Raw genomic sequence first — 12,573 nt, forward strand, 5'->3', positions numbered from 1 at the left:
CAAACCCGTGTCAGTTATGCATTATGTTTTTTACATGTCCTCTGTATATTAATTATTCCATCTTTGTTATGCATTTTACGTGGGTTACTGCACAGTCGCAATTAACTTTGCCCAAGCAACCATTTGGGTGATTGAAGAATAGACTTAATGGGATGAGAGGACTTTGTTGTCTTGTTCTCTCTTTCACACACACACACACACACACACACACACACGGTTAGGACAAGACACATTATCATTAGTTCTCAACATTATGTATCACCTCAGCATGGTTTGTGAACATTCATTTGAGAAGTAACGCATACACATACTATATGTACGCGCATACAGTCTCACACACATAAATAAACACTCCTACCCAGACAGTAGTATCACTGTCCTGGACACTAATCCAAAAAGCGCTAAGCTCTATTACTTTTAATTATTCCTGACAGCCTCTTGCTTTAATCTACACAAAGCACGTGCAAACGAGCTGTTACACTCTGCCTCCAAGAAAGGGGGACAGGAGAGGACGGCAGGCTGCCTGCCTGCCTGCTGAGAAGGCCTTCTCTGTGCATGACATGGACATGGGCTTCGGTGACCCGGCTGGCGCTCGCCTACGTCTCCTCGCCGGCTGAAGGCTCTGGGGCCGCCATGTGGCATCTGCTGCCATGGGGCTGGGCATGAGTCTGGGGCTGGGACTGGCCCTCTGTTCACCAGGCCTGTCTATAAAGCTGTAGCACATTTCGGGGACCTGGCGCTGTGTTACCAACCCAACCAATTCTACAGAGGAAGTGGCAAGGTCACCCCTCGCTCTGCCTGAAAGACCTCCACCTGCCACATTCTGCTCGGCTGTCATGCTACACGGAGAAGGGTGGGGGTTGGTGTGGGGGCACTTTGTTCAAAATTCAAAAGGTAATCCATTGTTGCACACTGTTTCCATACACAATATTATCCACTGCAGTAATACATCTAATAAATAAACAGTGTAAAAATTATGTAAAAAGCATTAGAGAGGAGGGAAGGGATGAATGACACATTAATCTAAAAGCACAAGATGATGAAAACCATACTGGTGCCCACCAGCTGACTATCTATCATGATCCGTGTGACATCTATAGTCTGATCCAGCACGGTGAAGTTAGTGACAGAACGCATTCATAATGGTAGCTATTCCCTAGTGAGCAAAGGGGGCGTGTTTACCCCTGAAGGTTACTTCTTGTAAATCCTTGCATAGTTTATTCAAATAGTGCCCTAACCATGGTCTCCAGGATTTTCCCCTTACAGCAAGCAAAGCATGACCTTTACATTTGACGCTTGACAGTTCTTCAGATTCGCCCAACCAGAACAGATTAATGCATATTTATGTGTTTGTTACTGAGCAGTGGATGCTCTTTATCTCTTGGAGAACAAAAGACAGAGAGCTCTTTACAGACACACACACACACACACATGTGCACGGTATGCGTCCATGCATACTCACATCACCTGCATATTGAAGATTTTTTTTGGCCTGGCAGAAACAAACTGCAGAGATTTAAAACTGTTGAAAGTGTAGGTTACACCACCACTGTGATATGTTTCCATTTTAAATTGACTGGGTTGATCAGACCCTCATGAGTCAGTTTAATCTACTACCCTCTTAAGGTCATTATGATGTTATTTTTAGAAAAAAAAAGGGGGGGGAAACAACTCATTGTTTGTGTTTTTTTCAGTGACATCAAGCGATCAAACTGGCATTTAAAGAGTTAAAATCCTCAAAGTTATTGAATATTTGGTGGCTTTGAGCATGGCTGAAGTTGTTTGATAGATTTATGCAGAAAAAAGCTAAAAAGATATGTAAATTTGTAAAGTTTTTATAGCATTTTTTGGGGAAATGGAATTTCAAAATTTGTCAAGAGAGAGACATTGTTACAAAAAAAATTGTGCCATATGCACAAACACAGCCAAAATGATGGCCAGAAAAAGCCAGAAAACAGTCAAAAAATGGCTAAAATATAACTAAACTATCTCTAACTGAATCCAGTTTTCATTGCTCCTTCCCAGTGTTCACATTGCCATGAATAGGCAGCATACAGCAGGTGACTGTAAGTTTTTTTTTTTTACATAGTTGGTCCATTTTACACATCAGCACCTGGTCAGAACAGGATGCAGCCAAGATAATCTATTTAGATTGGCCAGGTTGAAGGCTGTCATTTATCATGAGTGTATAGCCCTTCCTCAGATGGCAGTCTGACTGTTCCAGCCAGCCAGGCTCCAAAGTCCAATGGCCTTTACGTCTGTCGCAGCTTATGGACAACTGTGAATCTCTCCAGTCTGGTCTGTGAAATAAAATTTCACAGCGTGAGGAAGGATCTGGCAGACATGTAGATTTCACTAAGTCAACATCAGCCTTCTTGTTCTCACTCAATGCCACTCCTTGAAAAGCTCATTCCCAAGCGGTTAAAAGCATCTGCATTTTAAAAAATGTTTTGCTGTCACACTGCTTTTAAAAGGTTAAATTTAAACACAATAAAGGCATTTAAAGATAAATGAAAATAGGCATATGTGAGGTCGTACACTCATAAGACTTTTTTCTTTACAGCAGAAAATAGCAGGGATATTACCCCTCTTATTTCAGCCTACGCTTGTTCTATTTGTGCAACAGTAAATAATCTTTTTTTTTTTTTTTCTCCATGCTCATGTTCATATGACCTCTTCATGCTGAGTGTATGTTTGTGTATGCTTCTCTGTGGGTAGGAGAGGGAGACAGACAGAGAGAGCATGTATGTCAATGTGTTCACTGGTTTATGCTCATCATCGTATGGACTCAAGGTCAGCTGGGTAAGGTCCAAGGAAACAAGGTGCAGCAGTCTAAACACAGGCAGCCTTTCCCCTCCATCTTATCAAGGTCTGAGATGAGCGGCAGGACAGAATTAGAAAGTTAACCTCACCCCTTCAGGATAGAAAGCACCAGGGAGCCAATGCAGAGCAAGCAGGGAGCAGCAGTAGCCCTGTAGCATATTCCAGCAGATATAGTATTAATTTTAATCATGAGCTGGAAAAAAAAAATTGTTATGAAAGAATGCTATTAACAAATGGCTTCAATAGGAGGAGTAAATCACGTACAGTTTCACAAAAAGCTATTTCTGCAGAACAATTCCACACCATTACCAAGCCACCCACTACCTGAGTTATCTGGTCGTACTAACCTCCACGCCTCAGTACCCAGAGTTCTCTGGCGCAGCGAAAAAATCTAAGCGGCCACATGTGTGGGAGCGCAGAAATAGTGCACCATTAAAAGGTCCTGACTCACCTTGTTTTAAGTGCAAGGTCTAATTGCCAGCCTCTTTTCCAGAGGGCCAGAGCAGCAGCTGGCAGCAGGCTGTATCTACAGGGATAGCCATTAACGATGGTGTAGCCAGCAAAGAAATAAGGCCTGAAGACCCCGGCTCCCTCACAACCAGTCACTCTATTCCGAGACAGGCAAACACCACAGGAGACAAATACACCCAGAATGCCCTCTGTGACTTCTCACCATACGTTTGACTCATAAATGCTGCTATTATTCTAGCTGCAGTTCGGTCAATCTTAAGTGTCTCATAATAAAAGGAGTCATTATTCAGTACGTGGCACCCAGTTGTTTAGTAATTTAAATTAGTAACACTTTACCCCCCGCGCAATTCGCCAGAGACTCATTTTTGCGAGATATTAAAAGTAGTGATAAAGACGTGTGTTCTTTCTTCTTCAGGTGATGCATCGTTGCTATTAAAGGTTAACAGCTGTAATGGGGCTTATTTTAGACAAACCGAACAAGACCAATTTGTATTCAGTACGGAGTACAACATGTTCTCTGAGAGCTATGTCTCACCTGTTTTCTCTTTCCGCTTTCACACTGGGCGTGTTGGAGGTGGGCAAGACACAGACAAAAGAAAAAGAAAGAATACAGACAGATGTAAACACACAGCGGACTATATAGTGCAGGTTCTCAGTGAAAGCACAAATTATTTACAGTATTTTGTGTTGACAGCATGAATTGGAGAATGTGCAGGGTTTACTGTATATACCCTCCAGAGCCTCCAGGTTTTAAGCCCACAATTCATAGTGGACGCCTCCTTAGGGCACAGTTGACCACATGCACGTCAGGAGCAGGAGGCCGTCCTACACAGTGCAAACACAGCACACTGTTGCCTTTCTTTCTCTGCTGGCCTCACATCGCACAAACACCCGACACGGAGGTGTAACTGTCTCCCACACTGGCTTGCTTACTACGTCTCACCTACACCCTCACTCAATTACTCTCATTCCCAAAACATCAAATTTGTGTGGAGGTTCTCAAAGAGGATTTTCGTTTTCTGCAACAGTGTAAATGACCCCAGCTTAGAAATACTTTACTCCAGATACCTAATCTAACTTCTACCACATTGCAGGTGGGCTGAAAAAAAGATCTCTCAGCCTGGAAGAAAAAAAAAAAAAAACAGCACAGATTTTAAACCTGCGTATGTGGTTTAACAGTAGAAGTGCTGAGACTCTGTCCAGCTGGCCTTGTAAAAGTCACAGGCACCAGTGAGGGCTAGGACAACGCCATTTGTCATAACGTCAGCAAATTCAATAATTAATGGGCCGTATCCTATCACAGCTCTCCAGTTCACCCCCCACCCCTCACCCGCCTCTTCCCGGTCTCACTTCCCAGTCCCCCCCCCCCCTCATTCAGGAGCATATTGTAGTCTCTCTCAGTGGTTTACCATGAACGTTTAATTCCTCATCATTAAGAGATGTCCAGTCGCACCCAGACAGTTATTTGCTCGCAAAGATAAATGTACACGCACTGTTCACATTCACATGGGCTTCTCGTGGAGCATCCACCCCAGAGGGAACCAACGTGCAGAAATGTAGTCACTCTCTGCAGGTACTTTGGCACAGAGGGTGAAGATGTTGTCCTGCTGTGACGTGTTCATGAATTCAGTTTATTTCTGATCCATAAAATATGAGAAAATAAGAAAAAGGGAAACAATTTGTGCATTTTTCCTGCTGAGAAAGTAAATTTGCATGTGTAGAAGTGAGAATGCGGATGTGTTTGCGTCCTAGGTCGAGGTCTGTGTATGCATCTGTGCACGTGAGTTCTGAGCGTATGTGACCCTGGATTTGATCAGCTGTAGCAGGCTCGATGTTTACAAGGCCGAAGGAACAATGACAGTGTGTGATTAGGGGCGGGCAGGCCAACAGGGCCCATCCCAAACACAGCTGGCACCAGGGGACTGCGAGGTGAGCTGGGAACCACCACATCCCTTTTGATTAATGTGAGAGTGAGCGTGGGAGACTGGGAGGATAGCACCACTGTGCCCTTTTCTGCTCGGCTCCTGCCAAGGAGGTGCATGTAGGTGAGGAAGGTCCACCATTGGCCCAAATGTCTCGCTGTTCAGTGTGTGTGTGTGTGTGTGATACAGTCTACAGGACAATATGGCAATAAGAGGGAGTTAAACATGTTTGCTTAAACCATCAGCCCCTTGATCTTTCTGACAGAAACCGGAGACAAAGTCTAGCCTGTTTCATAATTTTGTGTGTAAAGACTGTACCAGCTACAACAAGCTTGCGAGCCTGAGTTAATCAAGCAAAATATAGAAGACTGCAGTTGTTTGCTCTGAAATGTCATTTCATTTAATAACTGTCAGGCCTTTCTGATTTCTGACCTTACAATACTGTGTGTGCTGAAATAGTTTCAACATACTTGTGTGACATTCAGTGGGGACACTATTCTGGAGTGGGGCAAAACCGCTACTATATGATTAAAATTATATGAGACATGAAGACACAAAGAGACAATACTTTTGTCACCACTAAAAACATAGGAAGCATCCAGTTTTTCTATTTATAAGGATGCAGCATACCAGACCCTTCAGGAATACCACTACTTGTATAAAATCAGTGTCTGACCACACTGGACATTCATCTATGTCCTCCCTCTCACCCTGTGACCGCACAGTTCAATAGAGTACTGCTTCTACGAGGCGAATCTATGGGCAGAATCACCCGGTGTGAAAATGTCAGCCTCCCCTCCCTCGGTTTCTTTGTTGATGCTGACATTTAGCCTGATACCAGAGGGGCATTCACCATAGTGCATCACATGAAAGACAACATACAGGGTTATTATATTTTGGGAATACGTACCTGGTTTCATACTTTATATTTTCACAAATCTTTTCAATACAGCAAGAAGAAGACGGCATTTTCTCCTTCGGCATAGCATCAGTGTGCTCTGCTGCAGCCTGGATGCTGTCTCTAAGAGACCACATTCCCCGCTCTGCATCTTCTCCACCTCTCCACCCCCTTTCCCCTTTCTCTATCCCTCTTCATCACCCCCTCCTCGTCCACCCATCACCCTCTCTCCCCCAGGTGGCCGTGGGGCCGGCCTGTCTGAAATGTGATAGGCATAATCCCATTTAGCCTAATTGCATCTGCGGGAGAGCAGCCCTATGTGTCCCATCGCGTGCCTACCGAACCCCTTTAGAACACATTATGCACACATATCACATAGAAACATCCTCAAAGCGGAATCAAAAACATGCACACGCACAGGCATGTATACTCTTTGCACATCACATGAACTGAACTGCAAGGACCCTGTGCAGCTCTTTGTTACTCTTCATCAATAAATGCTCCAAAACTGATGCACAGATCTCAGATTTCTCTCTCAAACAAATGCTGGAGGCGGTCTGCAACCCAGTCTGCATTAGTGCAGGCGAGACAGAGATGTCAGACAACCACGTTAAGAGGAGGGTGCTACAGTAAATGGCCTAATGGAAAGACTGAGGGTTCAATATATGTGTGTGTGAGTGCACATGCACACATCTGCCTTAGGGGGCTGTGGTCCAATGGGTGAACGGAGATGATGCTGCTGTAGGGAGGATCTGGGGAGTGGTCCACTGCAATGGGAAACATAATGAGACTCTGCGTTCTCCCAGGCAACTGCTCACGTATTATTCACACTAGAGCAGAGAGGGCAGAGGCATTAGGGCCAGTGGCATAGCTGCACGTTAATGATCATGTTGTCCGCGTGGAGACCCAGTGGCATCTATGAAATCATCATTAGCTTGTAATTCATTTAGAATAAGCACGCATTAGTCTGCGATATGAACCGAAATGTGCACCGAGCGGAATATATTTCATAATATTTGATCCACTCTACAGCTTTTCTATTCTACTCTGTTCTATTCTAGTGCATGTTCATGCATCTGCTTTTTATTGTGGCCCTTTTGCAGGGAGGCTGTGACATATTGAGCTCTAACAGGCCACAGATCAATCTGCGACACAAAGGAAATCAATGCCCCGGAACTGAGTTACTCCGATGGGTTGAGAGCAAATCATTAGATTTTCAGTTGAAAGAAGGACCATTACCATAAAACCAAGTCTCCTGTGGTGGAATGTAGTTGTACCCAATGAATATAATAGTTATGTTGAAGACACAGATCATCACAAACATTGTTACTGGCAGCAGATAATAATCAAAATAATGACTACTTCAGTATCTGTGGTATTTTCTACTAAATGCCACGCTATCACTGAAACAAAGCTTGTGTGAGGGGGGAAAAAAAAATCCATGTGAGTCATAATCTGTGAAATGAAACTATTATCTTGAAAATAATAAATAGGCCCATTCTGCGTAATGTGATATCACACATATAGAGTACCATTCAGTACATCATATTCAAATAAGTCCCATATGGTCACATTGTTTTGGAGATAGGGACGAGAGAATGCTCAATCACCTGTTATTCTTAAGTATGGATAAAACCGGTTTTCAAATGAGACAGCTTGAGTGTACCTCTCCTATATAAGAATAGCCACTACATTACAGAATCTCCAGCTGTTCCTTTATCCCCTATTCAATCCAGTCATTAAAACTTTCACATCTTTTCAAACATTTGTTGAGAAATCTGCCAAACCATGCTCTGATGTCTAAGCAGTGAACACAATTGGCAAGGAGAAAAAAAAAAAGAAAGGAGAAAAGGCACGGAAAAATATGTAAGACGAGAGAGGGGGGAAATGGCATCCATCTGAGTTTCCATATTGTAGTCGCGTTCATTTCTTCAGGTTGTTTTTGAAGGCTTTGTTTCGTAACGGTGCATTTCATGTGGATTTGTGCATTTTTATGTCCTACATGTATATCCACATGCGTGTGTGACCTCCAGGTCCTCGAGTCAAGGTGTGTGTGGGAGCAAATTCGATTACATTCAAGTTAAAGCAATTTCCTGCAGAATTCAATTCTTGTCCTCTGTTGCAGGTGAGCTCCCTGCGGACGTCTGTGTCTTCTCAAAGAAATAAAGCACCTATAAACAGCAGCCTTAAAGGAGGGAAGTAGAGCCAAAATGCAATTAATATGCAAATTCAGGGGGAGACTTAATGGGGAGCCTTAACAAACATTCGTGTGTTGGGAGATAAGGCTGTTTTCAGGTTGTTTTCCTCTAACCTCTGCCTGTCCAAAGTCAAAGCCTTAGGGAGCTGAAACTCTTGAAAAGCCGTGGATGTTTGCTGGTAATGGATTATTGCACTGGGAGAAGTAGGGCAGTCTAGGGCTATGTTTTAGAGTGCACACTGTTCATCATGTCACACAGTCATGCAAAATGGCAGTCGACTAACTGAAACAATTCACTTTCTTCCTTTTATGTTATCCTGTCTCTTTTTTTTCCCTTTTTTTTCAAGGGGTGAGCAATTTCCTCTGAATCCCATCAGAATTTGCCATGGGTGTAGAGGGAGTGGAGGAGAGGAGGACAGAGGGGAGGAGAGGTAGAATGAGTAGCCCGAGGTGAGAGATAGAGGGTGGCCGAGAGAGGAGAGGGTGAGAGTATGCATTCAGATTGGGAATTCATTTGCCATTGTCAGGTCCAGTCATACTTCAGGAGGCTTACGAGAGACATGGAGAAGGGAGAATTGAGGCCTCCTGATGTGGAATGACATGCCTGATGACATAGGGAGAGGTGGAAGAGAGAAAGAGAGAGAGTATGAATCACACTGATGGAGGAATAGTAAGACCAGCGCTGTTCGAAAAGGGAGAGAGATGAGAAAGAAAGATGGACGGGTTTGGGCTGCAGTCCTACGGGTCGATGCTGCAGTCGAGGCCACAGCAGTGCTGTCTGATGGATCTAAGTCCCCAGGGACTCTACCCTCTCTTTTCCATCTCTCCATCCTCCCCATGCCCCCACCCTAATGATTCATCCACCACCTCCAGGCCCCCCCCACCTCCCCAACCCCCTTCCACCATGATTCACACCCACTCCCCGAGCTAAATTATCGCTGCAGTCCCTCGGAGAGCTCCATCACTCTCTCTCCATCTTCGGTTATCATCAAACAAGTATATGAGCTGAGACCGGCGCCTGATTGCATTGAAGAGCCCAGCTCAGCAGTTTTTATGAGACTATGCGCGTTTGATCGCGCACTCGAACTCACACACCGATGGCTTTGATGGCACTTTTGCAGGAAGAGTTTTCCATCTTAAAATGCTTGAGTGTTTACAAGTGATGACGCAGAGTCGATTTAGTGGAGGGCAGTGTAATTCCACAGGCAGGACACTATAAATGTTGATTAGATGAAGGTTGAGTGGAATATCTAATCACCAGGGACCCATTGGTATTCTTTTCATACAACGGCTATATCACGTGGCCTCGGCCGTAGAGAGCACGGCAACAATTCTAGTTCACGTTCCCCACAATCAGGAAAGTTCACAAACAGAATGATGTGAAAAGAGCCTTGATTATCTGATCAGAGGTTACAATACGTCAGGCAAGGTTAAGTCCCAGCTTGATGATAATTACTGTAAACAAACAAGGCTCAAAGGATGGAGGACAAAGGTCTTTACTAGCACGGTTGAAGGACTGTGATATTTCCATGAATCAATGAAAGGATTGGTTCCATACATATAAAAAAAGAAACATATTTTCTCACTTACATCTAATGATATCTAGCCATCCGCGTGGTTCTGATTTTATGTGCCCAGGTTTTGAGCGAATCTGATTTCATGTTGGTCAGAGCGTAGAAAAGTGGCAGTTAAATAAATCACTGGCAACACTTCCTTCCAGAATTAGACTCAGCGTTACCCTTGATAGCACAGAGAACCCTGTTGCTACACTTTTCCTTTAGTAGAATGTAGCTCTAATGATAAATGTTAAAAAGCAAGATATGTGGGTGTCCGGATTAACGTAAATACTATTTGTGGTCAGTCAGGCCACCACTTTGGTCCAGACTTAGAACCATTGGATGGACTGCTGCACAGATTCATGTTGCCCTCAAGATAAACTCAAATGACTTGCAACAGCCGTACTTTGTTTTTAGTGCTAATCATCAGATGTTAGCAGGATAGCACAATGAACTAAGATGGTGAACATGGTAAACATCACTTTTCATTGTGAGCATGTTAACATGCTGAGGAACACAGTCTCAGCACGGCAAACTGTTATTTCTCAGTGCTACCTCCGTTGTATATTCTCTGCTGTATTGGTGTGGAAAACAAAGTGTAATCCAAGCATATAAAAACCCAAACTATCTGCATGGTTACAGCCCGGTAAGTGGGAAAATATGTTTATTTGTAATTTGTAATAAGGTTGAACCGCACAGATCATCCTCCCTCTCCCCCTCTCTCTTTCTGCCACCACACAGTCACACTCGGATACAGAGGGGATGATCTGGCATGTTCTGGCCCCCGTGATTAAAGTGTATTGCGCTCACCTGCCCAAGTCCAATCAGGGCCTCTGCTGATTGCAGCAGCTTGCTTGGAGACAAGAGATGGGGGTCTCGGTGCGGGTGTGTGGGTGAGGGGCTGGGAGCTCCATCACTAGTGAAGTGACACTGTGGTGGTGCCATGGCAGGGCGGCAGGAAGCTGCAGCCCCGGGGAGGATCCAGCCCCGCTCTCCTCTCCACTCCTCTCTGGCCAGACGGGGTGAATCAATCATCTCCAAAGATGTCAGCATCTGCCCAAGCAATTTCAGATTGGAATAAATGGCAGATGGGGATGTTGTTCCCTCTGTTTAATCAGTTCCACCAAATGTGGTTTTATCTCTTATAAAATGAAACCATCTGTAGCACGTAGGTGTAAGGATCAAGTGAGGGAGGACGGAGGGAGAGGGTGACAGAGGGAGAGAAGAGAGATGTGTGTGTCTGAGTCCATGTGTGTGTGTGTTTTTTAGTGTGTGTGCATGTGTATGCTTTCTAATACGTGTGTGTATTTTGCGTGTGTGTATGTGGAGGGCAGAGAGAGAGATGGAACACTGTGAAACAGAAGCAGAATAGTGGGAGTGAAACAGGAAAAAAAAAAAGAGAGAAGCACTTATCCATTAAAAAGAGGGAAAATGTAATCTTACTGCGAGCTCACACCTCCACTCTAATCTCCTCTTTCTCCCTCACAGGAGTACCACCCAGGGGCCATCACCATTATATCTGGACCCATCTATTTCCTTCTCCGCCTCCAACCAGACACTGGGGGTGTAATTTGGTCCCCCTAGCCCCAGCCGAGGCAGAGACATCCCTGATAAATCCCCTTGTTTTTAACCAGGGATGATAGCGTGTACGCATTATAGCTCTCAGAGCTCTTGCTTTAGGAATCGTCTTGGTAACACTTTACTTTAGGGTGGCCTTATTCCAATGTGCAGTAAACTATGGAAAAGTCTAAGTGGGGGTACACAATAAAACTGAAAATCCTTTGATTACATTGAGTGAATGTAAAATGCAAGGCAGAAACAATGTCAAAACCAAGCAGCCACATCTGCACACAGTGTTGTTACACCCTCATAAGCACAATAAAAGTCAAGTGTTACCTGGGTTTTATGCAAAGTGGAGAGAGGAGGATGGAGAACGGAGGAAAGGTAAGAAGAAAGGAAAGGAAAGGAAAGAAGGTGGCAGGAGGAAAGAGAGATACTTTAAAGTAGTTGTGTCCCGCTGTGTGTGTTCTTCACATGTTCTGCTTTATAGCTGTCATTAATGAAAGTCTGACAGGGCAATCCACTGGAGACTCTCCTCCGGCGAGACACCATCACTATTATATTGTTCATATCCTTTGAGGGAAGAATGCATATGCGGAACAGAAAACCTCCCTGCATATATTTCTAAATGTGCCGCTCGTATTAAACTGTTTTAAAAATTGAAATGCAGAAACACAGATGACAAATTTGAGAGGAACAATTTGAAATTAAATACAAAATCACACATCTAAAAAAATTCCCAGAGTGTCGACTGGAAAGAAGTCGACTCTTTCCAGACTGCCAACATTAGGATTATACCCTTAGCCAACAACAAGTGATGGGCAAACTGTTCTTTGATAATTTTCTCAGCCAATCATCAAGCCTTATTTTTCTACTTGGCAAAAGAACATGTCTTAATCCTAATTGTTTTAGATTCATGGCAATTATGATAATCAAAGTAAAACTGATAAATGCACACAGTATGTCAGTAATATTATATACTATAATACTAGTGGTATGGGGAAAAGGATAAATAAAATAAATATAAAAAGGTCCACAGTTGTCCAGTTTTTGCCTTATGCTCACATGGGAGCTTGAATCCAATTTGAAATTGAAATCAATTCAAACAGTAACAGGAACACAGAGTATTTATGTGAATTCATGACA

At 43.8% G+C, this 12,573-nt stretch overlaps 1 long non-coding RNA gene across 1 annotated transcript in view; it reads right to left on the reverse strand.

Annotated features, from left to right (window-relative positions):
* LOC109138783 (uncharacterized) overlaps window positions 1–12,573 on the reverse strand; it is a 48,276-nt gene that overhangs the window by 30,657 nt on the left and 5,046 nt on the right. The window contains exon 2 of the long non-coding RNA XR_002042024.2: window positions 10,678–10,920. This is a non-coding gene — a long non-coding RNA (uncharacterized LOC109138783). The remainder of the gene's footprint in view (window positions 1–10,677; window positions 10,921–12,573) is intronic.

This window comes from Larimichthys crocea, chromosome XXIV (assembly GCF_000972845.2).
Source record: "Larimichthys crocea isolate SSNF chromosome XXIV, L_crocea_2.0, whole genome shotgun sequence".
Lineage (NCBI taxonomy): Eukaryota > Metazoa > Chordata > Actinopteri > Sciaenidae > Larimichthys > Larimichthys crocea.